The sequence below is a fragment of the Cygnus olor genome, chromosome 2 (genome assembly GCF_009769625.2).
Source record: "Cygnus olor isolate bCygOlo1 chromosome 2, bCygOlo1.pri.v2, whole genome shotgun sequence".
In the NCBI taxonomy this organism is placed as follows: Eukaryota; Metazoa; Chordata; class Aves; order Anseriformes; family Anatidae; genus Cygnus; species Cygnus olor.
In genome coordinates this window covers 20,684,497-20,706,771 of record NC_049170.1, presented here as the reverse complement: position 1 = coordinate 20,706,771, position 22,275 = coordinate 20,684,497, and the positions used below count along the sequence as shown (strand labels likewise).

At 36.2% G+C, this 22,275-nt stretch overlaps 1 protein-coding gene and 1 long non-coding RNA gene across 2 annotated transcripts in view; one reads left to right on the top strand and one right to left on the bottom strand.

Moving 5' to 3' along the window:
• PLXDC2 (plexin domain containing 2) overlaps positions 1 to 22,275 on the top strand; it is a 266,237-nt gene that overhangs the window by 79,279 nt on the left and 164,683 nt on the right. The gene's annotated exons all lie outside the window — the stretch shown is intronic.
• LOC121064571 lies at positions 2,268 to 21,957 on the bottom strand. The gene is made up of 3 exons (XR_005816554.1): positions 21,806 to 21,957; positions 16,187 to 16,321; positions 2,268 to 3,162 (listed from the first exon to the last, which is right to left on the bottom strand). It is a non-coding gene; the product is annotated as an uncharacterized LOC121064571 (long non-coding RNA).

Genomic DNA, 22,275 nt, shown 5'->3' with positions numbered 1-22,275 from the left:
GTGACCCTGCTTGAGCAGGGGGGTTGGACTAGATGATCTCTGGAGGTCCCTTCCAACCTCAACCATTCTCTGATTCTGTTATTCTGTGATAGCTGTATTTTTAAGTCTTTTATTTGGTGTGTTTGTTGCTTGCAATATGCTGTAGTCTGTGCTGCCACTTACTTTGCCTTGTAAATAAGAATGTATTCTTCATAAAACTGCAGCCTTGTTAAATAGTTTGACAGATTATGCTTTGCACTATCTCAGAAGAGGCTACGTGCCTGACCTGCTGGCCATTGTTCTTAACACATCACATCATCAACACAAAATCTCTCATGATGTGCATGTTCTGTTAAAAATCTGTACAAATGCTGCCTTCTGATTTAATAACAAAAGAATTTTGTTGATATGTACTCTGTTCCCTGAGGAAGTAAAGTATGCAATGATTAATAATCTCAAACATCTATAAATATTTCCTCTGAGTATTTTTCATTGCTTAGCACATAGTAAGTTCTGTAACATTTTTTCTAATACACTTTAAGTTAAATACCTTCCACTTATCTTTTGTATATAAATTCTTCCTGTGATGTTTACATGTGGCTAAAATTAAATCACCTGTCATTATGCATCACCTAACACCTATATTAGGCTGTGGATATGTTCACATAGAAGATGAAGATGACTACCCTGTGCATGGGCATGCATGACTTTAGTATAATCTAACTATCTCATGTCAACAACAGTGCCAGTGCAACAAATACTTTCTGCTCCAAGCACACATAGGTCCCAAACACACCTCTGTATTTACGCTGTCTTTGGTACCAGGATGGCTGTCATGTTTCACAACTGTAGACAAAACTATATGCTCAGAATTTATTTTCTGAATCTTCTTAATAAAGATAATTATGTTTTTCCTATTTTTAAAACACTTTGATATATCTCAAAGTAATATTTTCCAAAACTGTTACTTAATAGTTTGAATTGAAAAAAAAAAAGAAAGAAAGAAAAGAAAAAAATTCAACCGAAAAACAAAACAAGAAAACAAATTCTTTTGTACTATAAAATACTATAAACCATGCTGAGATGAACGTGGTAGACAATCCATTCAGATGTTAACCTTGGCAGTCCTTGGAAGTATGTTTAAAACTATCAATTAACAGCTTAAAAACTTTCCCTTGTGTTACACTATTTATTTATTGATTGATTATCAAGCACAGTGGTCTTGTCATTGCACCTGTATTTCAAACCGAGGAGTAGACTGAGTGGCTACAAGACAGGGAAGTGGATACCCAGGGTTTTGATGCTTGGATCCTGTATATGTCATGAAGATCAGACATTTAGATGTACAGATTGCTGGGTCAGGGTGACTGCAAATAGTAACAGTAGTAACAGACCTGACAACATTCATTATCTTTGGTGATCAGGCCTCATATTTAGTTACCCAACATGTTTGTTTGTTTGTTTTTTACTTTGATGCCCAGAAATCCACATTAGTAAAGGTTTAGAAACTATTTCCCTTTAATTTTATTATTTTAAAAGGAGCGTTTTAATAAAATGTATGTTTGTATTTAGTTCTAGTACTGCCAGGGGAACATACAATTTCACTGTAAAGAAAATAGATAAAATGGAACATGATGACTTATCTGTCTTGCTGTTCATAAAAACAGCATGCAGTGGAGAGGTGCCAGGAGACATTGTGAAGGTCTCAGAATTGTTGTCAAGGGAACGTTTCACATTGTAAACACTTTTTTTTTTTTTTTTTTTTTCCTGAAAGGAGAACAAATGTCACTTTGGTTCTCTGGCTGGATCCTTTGCTCAGAGTCATAGTGAAGTCTTAAACTGGAGAACTCCAGAGTAAGCAGGCCCTCGTGCTGGTCCTCTGGAGTTAGGGTGTTTGATTCAGTATTGGGCTTACTGTAGATGCTAGCTAATGGCATTTCCAATTCCCATCGCCAAAGCTGGTCTTAGATGTCTGCCTCTGAAATAGGATTAATTATTCTTGATAATTAGACCTGATTAGAAAACTTGAAAGAGGCATTGTTTTCCTCTGTGTAGGTTTTTTTTTGTTGTTGTTGTTGTTACATTTTGCATGCCCTAGTATTTTCGTGTTTGTAATTCCTGTATAGATCTAATTCTCCATCTGTTAATTGTTTTTGTTGTTGTTTGGTTGTTTTTTGTTTGTTTGTTTGTTTTTAAATTACATTGGGGACATTCTTATAGTTTTCAACAGTTCAAACATCCATGGATTTTTAAATTACTTTTTTTTTTTTTAACCTATATTGCTTCTGTTGATGGAGGCTTGGTTTCTTGAAATAATCACTGTAAAATGCAAAATGTTTACTTGTGTTTATTTGACCACAACTTAAGTTTATTTTAATGAGGTAGGTTCTGTCTTGAGCTAATGGGGAGAGAAAGAGTTTAGACACTTACATTAGGATGGTCTGAGTACCAGCTAGTGGCAACCAGTCGTGCCTTCAATTTGTTGAACAGAGCCTGCAATTTCCAGTTCTCTTTCTTAATGGAGGTGCTACCTTCAGTGCCTGAAACCACATCCAAACTTTTGCACATACCTAGCACTAATTGTTCACCTCCTATAATTTAGGTGAATTGTCAAAGGTGGCAGTCCCAAACAGCTTGCTATTTACTACCTCTAAAGAATAAATTGTTTAGAAAAAAAATAAAAAATAGGCATGGCTCCATAATATCAGCAGAGAGGGCTTTAGGTTTGCAAGGGGAAGAGGTTAAAGCTAAGGTAATCTTAGGGATCCTAGAGTCACTTTTTTGCCAGGGAAACAACTCTCCATTCCACTGCATCAGTTCCTGCCTGGAAGTGAAAGGGGAAACATTATTAATAAGTATCTATTTCTTTAAGAGATCAGGAAAGTAGGAAAGTAGATAGGAGTTTCTAGCCATGAAGTTACCTTTGAGTTCTCTCAGTGAAGACAAGCTTACAGAGGGAGAGCTGCATTTTCTCAGAGCAGTCTTCACCATGCAGAAAGACAATTCAGAGTTTGCTGAGATTGCTTAAGGGAGATCAGGGAATGGAGATGTCCGTCCTCATCTGGTGATTTCCTAGGAATCACTGCGTTAGTACTGCCTCCTACATGAGTTGCTTTGCAAGTGACATAATCCGGTTTTCATTCTGCACAATTGGTTTTATTTTATCTTCCTTTGGAAACACTCCTGAAATTGCCATGTGCAGATACTCAGAAGAAACACAGTGGCCACCACACCCATGTCTACCAATTTCCATTTATGAAGTTACTTGTTGATTCTTCAACTCTCACATTTAAATTATTTCACAGTTGAAGCCACTATAACTGTAATCAATTTAATGGTGTTCTGTTAATTCAAGTGTTATTTTTTATACACTATTGCATGAACATTAGACAGAGAATCCTTCTTGAAATGAAGTAGTGTATTTAAAATTGCCCGAGTAACCGTAGTAATTACTCTCAAGAGCAGTTGAATAGCACATGTAGTGATATGCTTATGTTACCTTAGTGTTAAAAAGATTATGGTGTTCAGATGTCTCTGACTGAAGATCTTCCATGGCTGGACTTCACAGTGTTCTCATAGGTACATAAACTCGACAGTGCCGCTATAAAGAAACTTAAGAGTCATAAACTACTGTAATGAAGGGGAATTTGAACATCGCTTTTGGAAAACAGGTTTCTAATAATTTAAGAATTTCCACAATTTCTACCTTTGTAAATATGTCCAGTAATTATAAGACTTTGATGAATATGAGCTTCCTTTTTGTCCAGATAGGTACTGCTCTAATATTTTTAGTTTACTGACCACTTATACAATAGTAACTTCAACTAACTGGTGAGATCATGTTGTATGGGAGCAACTAAACGTTCCTCTGAGTTTATTAGTATTTCTTATATTCTGGATGTTAGACTATACATATGCAGATCATTTAAAATATGGTTTCCCTGTATAATGAATATATGGAGTAAGGTATCTCTAGAAGCAACTTATCTGTTCTAATGCAGCTTGGATAAACTATGTGGACAGTTTCCTCTGCTGCACACACTGTTTAGCAGAAGACTACAAACTCATATGTAGAATTTTAACTCTGACATGTTTCAGGTCAGGTCAGGTGACTCCTATCTATGCTGTAGTGAATCATTTACAAGCTTTTTTTCTGTAGGACTTTTTGAAAACATTGGAGAATTGCTTTCTGATAAACATTGTTTTGGGGAACCATTAGTAAAGGAAATCAAAAGTATAGTAAAGTTTTCTTCTAGCACACTAAAAGGAACAAGTCTGCAAGAATGCCTGTAGAGCCAGTAGAATTGCAATACAAAAAGAGAAGATAAGACCATAACAGCAAAGCTAAATGAGGTCTTCGTGTTGATGTTCACCATAACTAAAGAAACAGTAGAGATTTTCACAATGAAAATTTTATGATTGGAGAAGAATGAAGAAATCTCGTGGATTTTTTTTTTTCTTCGGGGTGGGGGGATGTGGTGGAGAATTGGATGAAAATAAAAAGACTTTAGAAAATGTTCTGAGACAAATTGACAAAAAGTAGTAAATTCAAGGATGAGATGGTATTCAGCAAAAACTTCTCTTGGAACTCATGGGTGAGTACAGGAAAAGTACTTACCCTCTTGCTAACTGCCTTGGAATTTGAGGACTAGAGGGAAACACATGTGGAGCTGTATTTTTATAAAAGGCACCTGGAGTCAATGGCATGTAGATTAAATTCAGGGAAAGGGAAAAGGAAAGGGAAAGGGACACTTAATGGAGTAAAAAAAAAAAAAAAATAGAAAGATGGACCTTGGACCTTGAGCTGCTGACCAACAATGCTGAAGAATGAGATCTGTGGGTCAGGGTGGATATTTCTATGAAAGCTTCAGATAGATGTATAGGAGTAGTCCAAAAACAAATAGAAATTTAAGGCTTACTAGGAAGGTAACAGAAAACTAAACAGAGAGCAGCAGTGTGCAATTGTAAAGTTACACAAGGCGCTTCTACATTGAATACTCTCTGCCATGCTGGTCTCCTGTTCCCCAAAAATGGTACAGTAGAATAGGAAAAGGTTCAGAGAAAGCCATCAAGGATAATTCAAGGTTGTTATGCTCATTGTTATATTTTCATGACCTAGTGTTATCATAGTGTCTACAACAGAATAATATATCAAAATGGACTACTGCAAAGTCTCAAAATTATTTTGTAACTGGTGTTGTGATATATTAATTTTATGGTAGGAATCCTTCTTCATGTTTTTCTTAGATAGAGCTGACAATAACTTCCTGCAGTATCTTCTCAATTGAAATATTCTCAATTTCAGGTATTGTGCATCAATTTTGCTTTATCCTAAATATGTTATTACAGCACTCTCTTGTTCAAGTAGGATGTTTCTTCTCATCTTTTTCATAAAGAGGGATAAGTTCATGTGTTTTTTTTAATTTTATTTATGTGTGGAGGGTCTCTAAGAACCTTGCATGTTTCAGCCATAAAGCTTCATTTTATTAACTGGGCTTACTAAAGAGTGTCCTCTGAGATTGTGAGCTTTTAAATATCTGTGTTTGCATGACTCAGTTATAGAAAGAGAGATCTCAGTGGGAGGGGGAGGTTTTTAATAAGTCTGGATTTCATTTTGGCAGTAAATTTGCTGTGAAAAGAACAAGCATCCAAACAGCACTTTATTGTCTACAGCAGCACATTGTTAGCAGAACACCTCAGGGGCAGGATAGATGTGATTTTCTACTTAATAGAAGCTCCAGCAGGCAGAATTTTCAAGCTTTTGTTATTGTAGTTGTTGTTTGTTTGGTTTGTTTTTCTATAGTATTTTCATCAGGCATAGGAAATGTAATAAGCAATTACTAACAAACACTGCTCTAATTGTTTGTTTTAAAGCTCTGAAATAGAAGCAAAAGACATGCATTAAGTTTTTGCTTTCTTTGGATGTTCTACAAGAGATCTACTAATTGTTTATTGTAGTTTTTTGTTTGTCTCTAATACTTTTTGTCCCCAAGAAATACATTAAAACTTAAAGAAATATGTGTTCTCTAGATGAAGCATTGTATAACGTGGGTTGCAAAATGCTTATTTTAACTCTGGCTTACATTTGCATAATGAAAAAAAAACCAACACATAAAATTATAATGAGTTTATATGTTCCTATGTATGAACACTTTCTGCACATTTGTTTTGCCTAGAGCCAATTCCCAGCACATAAATATATATATGCATATATATATATTTTTTTAGAAAGGCAAATGAGTGAACCACTGGAAATCATTGGCCTGAAACTTAACTTTGCTGAAATACAAAATCAGCTTCTGACACAAATACCCTAATCTGCACAGAATTATTTCATTTCAGTTTATTTAGTGAGTTCTGCTCAGTTTGAAATTAGAATGGCCTGAAAGTTGTTCTTATTTTTCATTTCTAGCCTAAATACTGTATGAGACAGAACACTGCTTACTTGTTATAATATTTTAAAGATGTACTAACCAAAATCTACCTATTTGAATATTTTAAAAATACAGATAGTACTTCCTTTGCATTTAAAATTACCTAATTTACTTAATAGTAGAAGTTATGGTAGATTTTATATTTTTATTATGTCTCTAGCAAATGTAAATGTTTAGATTAAATATATGAGTATCATCCCACCTAGCGTTAGTTGTTGAATTGTAAGCATAAATTTTGCCTTCTGTCTCTAGTCAGTGGGAACAACAAATAGCTATTACAGATGGCAAATCATCTCGTCATTAGAGAGAAGAATCGTCTGATCTCCACTGACAACAAACAGAGCCACAATAACTTGTTAAGACAGTGCTTAAATTTTAGATGGATGAAGTTAATGAGATTACTCCTTAACTAAATTAGTTTAATATATTTTTTTTTTCTAGTTAGCTTAAGCTGAGATTCAATTTTCCACCCATACACATTTCTAACTACTTAGAAATATTGTATTCACTATTTTCATAATTAATAAAATGTAAGTATTAAGAGTTTGACTAAAGGTGTAGTGAGTAACAATTATATTGGTCACTGCTTATGGATTAATTGTTTTTAATACTCTGTGTCTGCAAGAAAAGGTGCAAAATTAAATCAGCCAAAGAGGCTCAAATTTTCTTTTAGGAAAAAAAAATGTACGTATGAAAAACAAAATTAAATTCAAAGATTTAGGTTAAGCTTTTCTGCTTGCTTATTTAACTCCTGATTAGATCTGGTGATTCCAATCATTTTGATTTAAATCTGCACACTCTAAAACACGGTGAGTTGTCCCATTAACTTTAATGAGTCTATTTCTTGTGTAGAAGCACCTGCACAAGTCTTTGCAGGAAGTAGTCCTTGAAGCACAGTGTTTCTCTTTTAATTATTATCTCGTCTTGGTTTTAGTATTAATTTAAAATTTCATATTTTCTTTAAAAGGTAATACATATATTAACCAATTCATCTACAAGTTATATGTCAGAAGTAGGATCGTCAAAGACTTTTCTGTAAGTGGCTGCAGTGAGTTGCATATTTTGCTCTGTCCCTTCCACTGTTGTCTATGAACTATACAGAAAGCAAGGACAGATAAGAATAAATAAGCAGAACATCTGTGCTTTTATAAACCTGCTTCTTCTAAGCCTGTTAATAGGGATAAGTCTGAGGATCCTATTTCAAATCATGTTCACTTTTTAGCATAAAACCAGGTAAGAATTAGTAAAAAAGACTGCCCACCACTTTACACAATATCTTACTATAATCTCAAGCTAAAATAAGTTAACAAATTACATAAGTGTTTACCAGAATTTATAAAATTAGCTGTATGAACCTTGTTTAGGACAGCACTTAATCAAGTACAAACACAATCTGTTACAATTCAAGACACCAAATGGTTTAAGTAACACTAGGACTTAAGCACATACTTAAGTGGTCTTGGTAATAAATGTCATAAGCTAGTTCTTCAATTGTCCTCTAATTATTCATTCTAGGTTGCTGAGGGAGATTGAGTTAAAACGTGATTTCAGTACCCGAAGTGAAAGTAACAAAAGGACATGGAAATTCAAGTTCAAACTAGAACTGGAAGCCAAATTAATTGATGGGTTAATTGTATTGTTCTTCTGATTCAAATAAACTCAGTAATGAAGTGCATTTTGCTAGTTTTCTCACAGGATTTCAGAGGTCAAAGGACAACATTGACAACAGATGACAGAATTCTATGTTTTGTCAATATACTTGCTAGTAATCCTAGCAAATCTATTCAACTTGTAATTCAAAATCAGTCTTCTGAAAATGTCAACTCTTTCAAGGAACATTCAACAAATGTTTTCACGTGAGGCCTTATTCTGAAATATTTAGAGGTAGGCTTTCCACTGTAAAGGTGAATAATCTACAATGCTAGAATGTTGAGTCACCATCCCTGGAGGTCTTTAAAAGACATTTAGATGTAGAGCTTAGTGATATGGTTTAGTGGAGGACTTGTTAGTGTTAGGTCAGATGTTGGACTAGATGATCTTTGAGGTTTCTTCCAACCTAGATGATTCTGTGATTCTGTGATATTATTGCTCTGAAATAAGTGCATATGCAAGAGTAGGAATGAACAGATCACTTTAGCAGAAGTCCAGAAATCCAACAGAAATATGTGTCATAGTATTCCTAAAGCCTCATGTTTAAAAAGTAAGTCAGGCAAAGAGAAGTAGGAAAAAACATCATTGGTTTAGAGTACACATAAAAAGTAGGTGAAAAGCATCAGGTAATATTCATATAGACAAGATACCCTTATTAGGCTGAGAAAGACTGCAGTATGTGTATATTCAGTTTATCAGTATGACTTTATCTGTAAAAAGAAAAAGTACCTTTAGCTCTTAAAATGCTGTAAAAGGAATGTTTTCATTATAGACAAACAAGAATTTACAAACTTTCTGATATCTTATTGTGGCATCTGGCATTTTGTTCTAAAGATTACAAAAACAAGCTTGAGCTCTGAGGAATTGGAGGCAGTTTTGTTGGTTTTTGTTTGTTTTTTAATGCAAAAAAATGAGTTTTTTTGTTTGTTTGTTTGTGGTGGTTTTTTTTGTGTGTGTGTGACATGCCATGAGTTAACCTTCTGAAAGCAGTACTAGCAGAAGTTGATCATGTTTCATTCTCAGCCCACCCATGTGAATGAATGGGCCTCTCTCAGCTCTTGGTTCAAAAAAGCAGCAGCAGCTGATGTGAGGAACTATATTTTTGGCACTCAAGTCTGCTTTCTGTGTGCCACAGGAGACAGTTATTCCCTTGCCTATCTGTCCCTCAGCGAGTTCATGCAACAGTGCACTGCCCTGTTTATTTTTACTTATTGACATAATTTGAAGAATTGGAAAGATAGGGAGGGAAACATTCCCCTTATTTATTTTCTTATAACTCCCCCAAATGCTCATAAAGATAGTGTGATGTTTAGACATCATGTGCTGTTGAAGTGTGGGAACATATTTAGTCACCAGTGATGTGGATGAAGTGCAGAACTTCTTCCTTTAGCACTCCCGCATGAGAGGAGCAGCGGTACCATCCTTACCTGCTAGTAAAGGCCATGATTTATGAGATATTACTGTTCATGCTCATGCCTACTTCACAACCTCTTAATTGTTATTAGCAAACATAAGAATATCCTGCTAGTTAATCTCCAGCAGTTATAATCTGAATATGTGTATCCATTTGTCTGTGTGCTTGAAATGCAAATTTATTCTGATTTATTTTTTTTAGAATCCAGAGGTTATTTTATGTGACCAATATCTAATCACTATCACACTTGAATCTCACTAAAGTTGGAAGCTTTGTAGGTGTTATTTTATGTGACCTACATTTAATCACAGATGATCCATGAGTCTTGTTAAGCACGGTAGCATTACAGAGATCCAACTTTCATATTCTCTGATGTAGTAGACAAAAAGCCTTTGTGCCAGTGGGAGGTATACTGATGTTATCTGATTTCCTACTTCTAGCTAAAAAGGTTATTCTTGAAATTTCAAGGAAAGGATACTTCCATTCCCTGTTCAAACTCCTCTTATTTCAAAAACCAGAATGAAAACATGTTTTTGGAGCTTTTGGAACTTTTGGAGCTACTCTATATGCAAACATTTTCTCTTTCTCCCTTTCCCCCTCTATATTGGTGAAATCTGGAAAATTTTCACATGGAAAATATTTTGAACATCTGACATCTCAAAGGATTTGTGAAACTTTTTTTTTTTTAAATTTGAACACCAGAAAATACAAAAGTACTATTATTATACTTGTTGATTATTTTATAAATATTAATTTTAATGAGGTATTTGCTTTAATTCATGACGGCAGAGACAACCAAAACAACAACAACAACAACAAACAGCCTTGTCTCTTGCAAAAAGCCTTGTTATCTGTCTCTACTTACATGACCTGCAGGTTGCAGTAAGAATGTTATGATATTTATGAATTCACTGTAGTGCTGAAGCTGTGGTAGACAGCAAGATTTGCTGTTTTGTTTTAGTTGTTGTAGTTTTTGTTTTCTTTTAATGATTCTCTTCTCAAGTCAGGATTAATATTAAATCTATAATTATCATGCTCCAAAGGTTTGCACACCCAAGGCTACATACACTTCATGAACAAAGTCATTTAACAAGTTTAGCAAATTCTAGTGCCACATTTACACCTACGAAGAAGCCTGAATTCTTGGTGGCAGATGCCATTTAGATATACGGAGTAGGACCTGTCACAGTGGCATCCTTAGAAGCTTATTTAGCAGTTGTGAGTAGCTGTCAGCAACAAATGTTTGAAAGTTAGCTTCCTTTTCTCAGTTCAAAAAAGCTTGCTGACTTGTTGCTTACTCCTCTCGGCAAAGAAGTTGCTTCAGCATATTGACTAAATTTTTTTTGTAAGAATTGCTACGTGATATGGATCAACAATACCTATTACAAAATCAAAATATGTTACGTATATCTGATCAGAGCTTTTACATCGCATTTAATCTGATTTATGCTATTTTTATATTCCTTGTAAAACCAGATTGGGACACTTAATATTTCTGTTCTAAGTATGCACTGTATAAATATTTTATGAACCATATATTGCAAAGCCTTTTACTTCACTTGTCTGCATTTTTCAGCACCATGAAAAGATGCTTTTTTTTTTTTTTTTTGAGAATATTCCACATTCATGTACTACCACACTTTTTTAAGTCTTGTCAGAATTAACCAAGAGTTGTTTTTAAGGGCATAGTGATGAGAACAGGTTTAATCTTTGGTCATGGAGTGGCCTTTGCAAACAGTTAATGGTTTCAGGTTTGTTTGTTTGTTTGTTAGTTTGTTGTTGTTGTTTTCCACATTTCTTTCACTGTTGGAGGGAAAACAGCCAAGGTGTGTTTCCAAAAACTGCTGCAATAATTAATCTTTCTTTTTCTAGATATTCTTTATTTGACTTTACATAGTTTAGAGCAGATAAAAACTTGTTGAATGGTGTTTGACAAGCTGATGTAAAGTTTCATAGGAAATATGCAGAGTACTTCATCCTTTCTCAGGTACAGAGAAAGTGTTATTGAGAGTGGGAGTATTCAACACCTCCCCAGTCTGATGTACTCCTCAGTGTATGTGTGCACCTGCACGTTTGCACTACATATGTAAATCTGAGAAATAAGGGTCATAATGACCCTTTCTAAATTGAGAACAAGTGTTTGAAATTATGATAGATCTCTTCTCTTAAAGTAGTATATAAATAAATCACTTTTCTCTGTTCAGGTATAAACTACTTCAGAGTTAAGAGCTTGGAGATGAGGTAGGGGAATTCAAAATTCCTTAGCCTGGTGCTGTGTTTTTCAGCAAATAACAGCACTAACAAACCCATTGCCTTATTTTGTCTTAGTTGCTTCAATAATTGTCACTATTTACACTTACACTGTCCTTGGCTTTTTTACTGTATTAAAAACTCCATCTGGATATGAAAAGAGCTATGTTTTTTTTAGTGGTGGTGGTGTTTTTTTGTTTTGTTTTGTTTCATTTTTGTGAAGTTAAAAAAAAAAAAAAGGCAGGACCAGACACCAGTGCTTACTTCTTTTTTGAGATTATTTTTACACCAGGAACATAAAGTTCTAAGTTCAAAAAAAGTTTCTAGTGTGGCTTGTTGAAGTCATCGGAAGGCCCCCATGCCAAGAAGCATTTTTGTTCCCTAGTGAGGAAAATGAATCCTAGTGAGGAAAAAAGCTAGGGGAAAAGAAAATTAAAAAAAAAAAAAAAAAAGTGAGAAGAAAATGGGTGAGAAGGGAGGGAAGAGAAGAAAGAGAAACAAATAATAGGCTGGGAAACAAGAAGGAAGATGGGATGAAAAGGAAACATGGCAGGCGTGCTATATAAAGAGAGCAGGGACAGCCATCTGTAAATCCACCACAGTCAGAGGCTTCACTGGAGAATGAAACAAGCCAGGTTGTTCACATGTGAAGAATGCTGAATTCTAACCACGGCTACACTGAATCCTCTGAAAGAAGAAAGAGGCTGCTTTTAAGCATATTAATATTTCCAAGAAATAATCATATGTACTGCATCTACATCTTAATTTTAGCAACAGAGAATGATTATTATTTTTAATGAGTTTTCTATTTAAATTATTTCAATTTACTATATATACATAAAAAAAAAAAAAGGAATATTCAGAAATCGGTTATATTTGTATGTAGCAAGTCAGCAGCAGAATAGTCAGCATAGATATATGGACTAACTTTCAGTGAATGAAGTGACAGAAGAACAGTGAGACAACCCTGCCAAGAGCTTGAAATATGTGTTTCTGGTCTGATTTTTTATCAAAACTGGGAACTCTACTTCAAACATATTCCTCTATTCTTACATTTGATATGCTGTCATCTTTCCCAGCTGTACTCTCATAACTTGGAGGATAGGTATTCACCTTTGCTCTAAGCAATGTGTATTGAATAAAAACAGATAGTTTTTGCTGCTGTTGCTGTATCTTTGCTATTTAGTATTACTTTACCCACTTGATATTATTCAATGCAATCAGCTGGAGTTACCGACAAAGCTCTTAGGAAGAAAATAGGACAGACACAAAACAGTTTCAAAGACAAGATGTCACCAAGAAGCCCCATGAGAGCAGCAGGAGTGTAGTAACAGGGAAATGTCAACCTCAATCCAGGTGGGCTGGCAAGATCATAAGGCAAAGGTTTAAACAAGAGAGAAAGCTTGAAAGTGTCTCCTAACCCAGGAGAAAAGAGAGCTGGCCAAAATTTCTGGAAATGTTTATTTGACAAATCACTGAAGAATGGTTGCAGTGGGATTGCGATTCTTTGCTCCCAGGACCAGGGAGGCCTTTGCTGACTGTCTCAGCTACACTTGCAATGAAAGGGCAATCTTTAAGTAAGAGCTTATAGCTTAAATCATTAAATGTTTTCCTTATTTCAATGTCAGTTATGGATATTGAATATCAAATCTTCTAAATATTTTTGAGGTTCTTGACCAAGCTGCCTAGGCCACTTACTGATTTAATTTTCACTGAGCAAATAATTAATTTATTGTTCTGGTGAAACAGTTTCAGTATATTTAAAGTTCTTTGGGTTCCAGGGAGATGTGTTTTGTTTGTTTTGTTTTGTTTTGTTTTGTTTTGTTTTCAAGTATCTATGGGGCCTGTCTTATTTTCAATGCACAGGAAGTTTTCCTGGGCCAGGCCAAGAAGAATTAGACCATAAGGGACCTCACCTAGGAATGAGGTGAGAGAGTCCAGGCCTGTCAGGTGAGATATGTGACTAGGAGGGAGAGAAAAGATCTAAAGAAAGTGAACAGTGAACAAAGTATGCTGTGACTTACATTTAGATAAACTGTAGATGGACCATGCTGATCATCTCTAGAAAGAGCTAGACAGTATCACGCTGGACAGAGATTGTGTCTTGAGAGGATCAGGAAAAAACAAGCAGTTTTTTTACTAGAAGAACCCGTCGCTAGTGCTCTCTTGATTTCAGTTGTTCAACATGTATGTGTTTAACAAGCCTATTCATAAATATTAAAAATTTCCTTTGTCCCAAGTGGTTTTTAGCTTAGTTTAACTAAGTTTAGCTTAGTTTAATAGCTTAAGCACAGTGTTCAAGAATCATCAAAGAATAAGATCACTGCACTTTGTCTGGGAAATTTTAGATAAGAAAAACCTGTCAGCATTGCTAGTTTCCTATAGCAACCCTGCTAAAGTAATAGTGCTTTTGAACACTGAAAGCACAATTTGTGTTTTCTCTGCTTTGGATTAGTGCCAACCATCCAGGATATGTAACACTTTGCTCTTTTAAATGTATTAAACTATTATTGTAGAAGGAATTATGTTGATAGTTTGCTTTCTTGGAGAAGGAGACAGGAAACAAAAAAGGTGGTGTTTCTTTTTTGTTTTTTTTTTTTCAGATAGACTTCTGACATCCAGAAAACCAGAATTTGTCCAACATGAGGACTTCTCACCATAGACTGCTACTAACAATTACTTTTTTTTTCTTTTTTGTTAAAGCTTTTTGCACTTTGTTCATTTTGATGGCCATTCTGAGGGCAGCGTTATAAAAAAAAAAAAAATAAATGGTAAAGACATCTAAATCATATCATATTCTCGTAAACTGATCTTTGGGACTTGTGTGAAGGAGAAAAAAAAACTGTTAATATATGTAGAATTAATTCTGATGAATTATTCAACATGTAGGAAAATAGTGTATAATCTCTGAATAATCCTCCCATTTTAAAACCTTCAATTCTTTGGGGACTGAACAATGCTCACTGATAGTTTGGAGGACTATAATACATTCTGATATATCCTGTCTCATTCTAGTACAGGTAAATTAAAACCAAACCTGTTTCTAATTAGCTAGATGGATTACTCAAAGGACTAGGCATTCTAGGAGTGTTCAAGTTTTAGTTTCTTGTGATCTGAAGCTGATTATCTGAATATCTGAAAATTTAAGAAAATCTAGAGCAAATGTAATGGATAGTTTGAGGAAGGTTGGTAGTTGTTTTCAGAGCCATTATGAGACAGATATTCACCATGGGGTGTTTTGGCATTTAAACAAAGATGCTGTTTTTTCCCATCCATTCTGAGGAGAAGAATAAATGCCAGATTATCAGAGTTTTCACAACCTATATGAGATATAAATTCGTTGGAATATCTCTTTTCTGTTGCTTGTTTTACTTCCCCTCCCCCCCCCCAAAAAAAAAAAAAAAAAGGCAATGGCTCACTGGTATCAAAAGGCAGGTTTGGTTTGTGAGTAAACTAGGCACTTCAGAAGAGAAATCCAGTGCAATATGGTAGATTTCTGCTTCTGTTAATCTGCCAAGGTACGTGAAGGAAATTTTTGAAGGATCACAGATATAAACATGCTGCAATGGTGATGTGGTCATAAAGTGTGATATTTGATGCAGTTCTGGTAAATAGGAACTGATTACATTGTGCAGAGAACTGGTAAGACTTTTTTTTTTTTTCTGTAGTGTTGCACAGAGCTTAGGTCTTCCATCTTCTGGAGGGATTAACTAAAACTGGAATAGGCACTGAAGAAAAGGCAAAAAGAAATGGAGAGCTGTCAAGAGTGAGCAAACTGAAAAGACTTGTCTTATTTAGCATTCTTAAATGAAGGTTGAGCTGCTTGATCTTCATGCATGATTAGCAGGGTAAATAGCAGAGGCAAAGACTTATTTAAGATGAATGGTACTGGCACAAGAACAAATAAATATATACTAGTCCTGAATTTAGGACTGAGTTTAGAAATTTGTGTGAGGCTTTTGGATAGCTTTCCACTAGGTTAGTAAGACCAAGATATCTATCTACTTTCAAGATGATCAGTTTATGATGGGATCTCTGCATCAAGGATGTGAGAGATATTCTATGTTAGTGAACAAGATAAAGAGAAAGAATTGTATCTTTGGGACACCTTTATTTTTATTATGTACTCAACTGGATATATTAGGCTAGAGACGTGTTCCATAAGAGTTTGCTGTTTTATCAAAATTACCATAGGTTTACTTTTCTTGAGGTATAAAGTCTATTTTATTCATGCTGTGAGTCTACCGTACACCTTAAACCCACTCTTCTGCTCTTATTCCATGCCTCTTATGAGTGGCACTGTTGTCTGAGTGCCTTTCAGGAACATGTTAACTAATGTGATTACAATGTGTCACATAGATAATTCATTCTCTCTTTCATTCTCTTAGTCTTCAGGAAAAAGAGCAGTTGCACACGCGCACACACACACACATGAAAGCAGGTTGAAAAAAAAATGGACCTTCTCATGGTATGTTGCGGGGAGTGCTGAGATTATGCAGACTTTCATCCCATATTCCTCTCCTGAAGTCTGTGTTCCGGCCATGTGCTGAAAGAGAGGGGTACAGCAGTCTGACTGCGGTCCTCAAACTGAAGCCTGAAGAAAGGTTTGAGATACTTCAGCAATCATTAAGGGTCATGTTTTCAAAGGCAGAAGTGTCAGAGGATGCAAGCAAGCATACTGTTGTTTTTTTTCAGAAACATTTTGTTAAGCCTTTCATTTCAATCAGCTGGAATTGAGCACTGAAAATCCAGCCACTGATCTGCGTCATTCATGTATCTAACTGCAAATTTCTCCTTGAAGCCCTTGAAGACAAAGGATAAAATCAATCTGGCATGGTATTTTGTAAGGAGTGAGCAACATGAATGGAGCAATGCTTGAAAAGTTCAGATTTATTTTTTTTTTAATTATATGTTTGTATATATCTTAGTTTGATATTGCCTGTTGGTTTAACTGTAGTCTAAATGTGTTTACAGTAACCCATGTTGTGAAGAAAAGGCAATGCTTATGTTCATACCACTTGTAATCTCTCGTGAGTTTCATGTCTTTTGGGTCACTGTGAGGTGTAAAGCAGGAAATACCAAATGCATGCATTGCTAAGTCAAAAATGTTATTTGTCAAGATGGGTAACACTATCCTAGGCAGAGATAGTGCTACCATGTATGGCATCCAGAAGGCAGTGCAGAAAAGTGCTACACATTAAGAGTTAAGAAGATTAAATTCCACACTGGCTTAACCAGATCTTTAAAGAATAGTGATAATACTTAAATACATGTCAGAAGACCAATGATTGTGAGCACACTGTTTCAGACTATCAAAAATGAAACTGTCATTCCTATTTTCTGTACATTTTGGACATATAATCCACACTCGTCTGTAGCTTTGAACAGCTGTTTTAGAACTAATTTTCCAAAAAACGGTTCGAAACAAACTGATAGACTGGTAGGAAAAATCCAGTTGCTAGTCAACTGTAATAACTGCCACTATGATAAAGATTTTTGCAATGTACATGGCTTAATGGAGGATGCTACTTCCTGTGTAATGTTCAAAATTAAGTAGCACAGCTGGCAGCAGCTTCATCTGGAGCTTTTCTCAGAGACATCTGCATGTCTAACTGCAATGGCGTCTGCATACCTTCTGGGAGTATGCAGGGTTAGACTTAGAGAGACAGTAAGTGCTAGTACTTAAAACAGTAATTTGGATTGCACTGGGGAGATGTAATACTCATTGAATAAAATTAACTGAGGGGCAAAGTGTAAAAAAGTTAACTCTCTTCCTGAAGTATGAATCATTCTGTCTAAATCTGACCAGTGGCAGCATAAACTGAAGTGGTATTGTGTTTCATTAATTGTCCATTAATTGCTTTTATATTCATTGTATGGTGGACATAATTGCTATTGTTTCCATTGTGCTTGGCAAAACTCACATTATAACTGGTATTAATTGTCACCCTTTTTTTTTGGACACTCTATTAAGTTGCCAAAAATTAAATGGATTTAAATTGAATTTCTTCTACTTCCATCTCAGGTCTTGAAGTCAAGTTATTTTGGTAGGTAAACATAAAGGAAGTTTTCTGCTGTTCTGCTCCTCCCTTAAATAAAGGGTACTGTCATTTCTAATGCTGTCAAACTAGGAATGCCCCCTGTACTGTAATTTGGAGAAAACCTTTCAGAGAGGTCGAAAATGTCAAAAGTATCAAAAGACAAAAATCTCTAGATGTGAGGTGAACTTCACAGAATCACGGAATGGCTGAGGTTGGAAGGGACCTCTGGAGGCTAGGTGATCCAACCCCCCTGCTCTAGCAGGGACACCTAGAGAAGGTTGCCCAGGACCATGTCCAGGTGGCTTTTACAGATGTCCAAGGAGTGAGACTCTACAAACTCTCTGGGCAATCTGTGTCAGTGGTCCATCACCTGCACAGTAAAAAAATGCTTCCTGGTGTCTAGATGAGACCTCAGCCTCTTATCCAGGTACTGGGCACCACTGAAAATAGCTAGGCTCCATCTTCTTTGCACACTCCCTATACACATTGATAAGATCCCCCCTGAGCCTTCCTTTTTCCAGCTGAGCAGTCCCAACTCTCTCAGCATCTCCTCATAGAAAAGGTGTTCCTATTTCTTGATCATCTTGGTAGCCCTCTATTGGGATCTTTCCATTATGTCCACATCTCTGTTGTACTGGGGGGCCCACAACTGGATACAGTACTACAGGTGCAGTCTCACTAATGCTAAGTACAGAGTAAGGATTCCCTCTCCTGACCCACTGGTGATATTTTGTCAATACTTTGCCTAATGTGGCCAAGAATACCATTAGCCTTCATAGTGGTAAAGGTGTATTGCTGACTCATGTTCAACTTGGTGTCCACCAAGTCTCCTAGTTTTTGTTGTGTTTTTTTTTTTTCTGCAGAGCTTCTTTGCAGCTGGGTTGCCCCCAGCATGTACTGGTTGAGGAACCTGGTTGTTCCTCCGCAGGTGCAGGACATGACACTTCTTGTTGAACTTCATGAGATTCCTGCCAGCCCAAACAAGGTTGGCAGGAATGTTCTTGTTCTGCAGTTTCTGGTTCAACTTTTTTTAAAAGTGGAATAAAAAGAAATGACAGGTTTTCTCATTTCCTTTAATGTTAAATTATGTGCATATGCTGTATAAAGTGGTGCTTGGGCAAAGCTAACAAGCTGTGTGCAAATGTCAATGAGCCCAGAAGACAAAAAAAAAAAAAAAAAAAAGTTATAATTGAAACCTTGGTCACTTCGCAGAGTGCATTTAAGCAACATTATACACCTGAGTCAAAACATATACTAAATGAAAGTACTGTTTTTGCTTTTGAAACAAAAAAGAGAGAGTGAAAGAGAGAGCGTTATCTTTCCTTCAGCTGAGCAGAATGCCTTTGACACAAGAAAAATTATACTGTTTTCCCAAACTGGTATAAAGCACAAATTGGTCCCCATGTGTTTGTCCATCCTCATCTTTCCAAATGTGTTTAGTAGGTGATATCTTGGGACAGTCAGGTAGTTAATATATTCACTTCATTAGCCTGGAACAGCACATGGAAGACAAATTCGGGTTTTACTAAATTAATTGAAAACCCTCATTAACTTCAATGAAACCAGTGCTTGGCACCTCAGGGTGAATTGTAAATGGAGCAGCAGCTGCAAATCCAAATTTGTGTCTTCAGATTGCACACGGATTTGAGTCTATTTTGTAATTTAAAGAATCCCTGTAAAATCCAAGGGGATAGATATATCTACTATATCGCTCCAACTCTGGAAGGACATTGGTGCTGGGTGGCCCTCTATTCTAGTCAGGTAATGTTCTGGTTAATTGAAGAAACAGCAGAGCCCCTCACACTCTGATCTTGAAGAGTCATATTGTGTAGCTGAAATATTTCACACTAAACTAAATCCTCTGTGTATGTCATTGTTTTATAACCTGTGTTACCTTACTCTATGCTTATTATACTTCAGTTAATCACCTCAAGAAAACACCCTACCAATACAATAAAGGCCTCTTTAAACAATTATCTTTCATCCACCACAGTTAGCAGTTATTTGGAAGCTTGAAGTAAGCTTTTGTCCTCACTTGTATGTCTGCTAATAACAATAACAAAATAACTGCTACTTCACAGAAGGTAAAATAAAGTCTTTAAGACTTCCCAAATGCTGGATTCCTGTTGTAGCAGTTACAGATGTTATTTTACCTCTGTTTTATTATGTTCTATAATCGACGACAGATAAGCATTAAGGCAGATGTCACTACTTGGTGCAGTTAGTTACACATGTTTCCCAGTTCTTTGCCTTCACGTGCAATGTAGTATACAGTCTTGGGAAGTGCATGCTGCAGTGTGTTTGCTTTCTGTTTCATTAAACTTGGCAGTCGTGCTGGCACTTATAGAGAAAACTATATGATCAGTACTAGAGCCCGCTTTTGGCGCTGTTCTTGCAGAAGAGCCTGTTTTAGAAGCAGAATTGCTCCTGGATAATGGTCTACTGATATTGAGATGAATGAAGAAATTATACTGCCCACCTTTGGTTTCAGTCAGGTACACACAGAATATATTTATGGAGTAGAAGCTGTTCACAGCAGAGTTAATCTGGCAAATTAGTGCCTGTGCTATACTAGTCTAGGTATGAAATTCCTGTATAAAAAGCTTTATTAGAGTTGTCGTGTTCAAACAGGCATTGCATTCTCTCCTGTGAAATAGTGAGGCATAAAAGGGAATCTATCCCATGGTTCTCAGTGCTGCATTCAGCTGCATGACTTCAATTTAATTATTTCTTATTATATAGCGGAAGAGCTATTCTACTCTTCCACAACCTAGCAGATGTGATTTTAGCTCATCAGTGCAGTCAAGCCATTTCCTTCCAATCTGTAAAGTTCCGGATTTCTGTCTGCAGCCTGTCTTCCCACCAGTAAAGTGAATGTCAGTGTTAAACACTATTTTGGTGAACACTGCCTATACTGCTTCACACTGATCATAAATGTACAGGTTACTGTATGGTGGCAGAAGCATAAACTTTGTGTCTAGAAGCAAACAAAGCCTTTTAGACACCAGCAATTATGTTGCCATTTCTGGGACTGTTGCAAGCTCTGATGATAAAGGGCAAACACAGGACTACAAAACACTTGAATCACAAGAAAGTGCCCCTTTGGTTATCAGGGCATGATCCAGAAGATTTGAAAGGGGGTTATATGACCGTATCTTTGATGTGAATAAATCTATACTGAGAAAATTACCATAACATGGAGCACAGCCCTGGTGTATTATAGGAGTTTGCATTTGAGACTCAGTTTTATATATTCTAATTTTGAAGTTTTATTAGGCCCTTTGGTTTGAAATAGCTATATTCTTTATTCTCTCTCAAACACATCTCCTTTGAGGGACTGAACAGGAAAAAGACTTTATTAAAAGTCAAAATGACAGGCGGATCACAGAAGGTAAAGCCTGCAGTGCAGTGCACTTGTACATGATCCTGCATTGACGTTGTAGCTGTGGATGGACAACAGCAGAGCAGGGCTTGAGGGGTTGTCCTACTTCTCCCTGAACTACAGTTGTCCCATGGCTGCGAGGATTGCTAGCAGCAAGGGAAGCCAGCCTAGCAGGCTGGGTCCTGAGCAGGGCAAGCATCTGCAGTGCTGTGTCCCACTGCCTCCTGGCTGCTGTGTGCAAACAGCTGTCCTCAAACTACAGTGCCAATGGCAGTCCTGCTTCATTATCACCCATTCTACCTCACGGTAGTTTGTTATTATTATCTTGCCTGTGTTATGCATGGTTTGTGTTGCAGCCTCTGGTGCTTTTTACTTGCAAAGTTCTTCAGTTCTTCTCAGACTTTCTTTATTTTTATGCTTTTGAAGAGACACTCGTATCCTGCAAATACAACATTTTCTGTATAAGTAGAGATGACGCAGAAGAGAAACATTTTCTCTTTGACTTGCTCAAAAAGAAACTGAGATTTACCCTCATAATGACTTCCATAGCTTTCTCTATCACTCCTTCTCTTTCTTCTGAACTTTTAGTTAGTAAGATTGTACTGTGACTTATATTAAAGACAACATAATACAATAAAGATGGGATATTAGGTACCTTGATATATAGCCTGAAGAAGTCAAGGTCCTCCTTTATGTGGGTTGTGGTGGCAATAGAATATAGGAACTTGCTAGGAGATCCTTGAGCAAAAACTGCAGTAAAAGGTCTTCTGTCTATGCCATCATGTTCTTCATCTTGTGGTGTGTTTTTACCATGTTAAAGCAGAAGGGGCTTTTAAGCTGCAAGGAGAAAATGGAAAACCTGCTCTGCCTGGAAACTTGGTTGCATATTCAGAGTTCCTGTTTTATCAGATGATCTCTTGCATCATTACCCAGATAAAATTAAGTCCAGGATAAACAGGATGTCAAAATAAAATGCTGCAGCATTCAAGCATTACAGATGTCTGTGCAATCCATGGCATTCTTCCAGGAGCAGGACATAGACCTTTCAGGCCAAGAATGTTCTGGCCATAAGAACACCTCAATGGCGCTCGTGCCTAAAATCTCTATCACTCCAGGGCTGATACT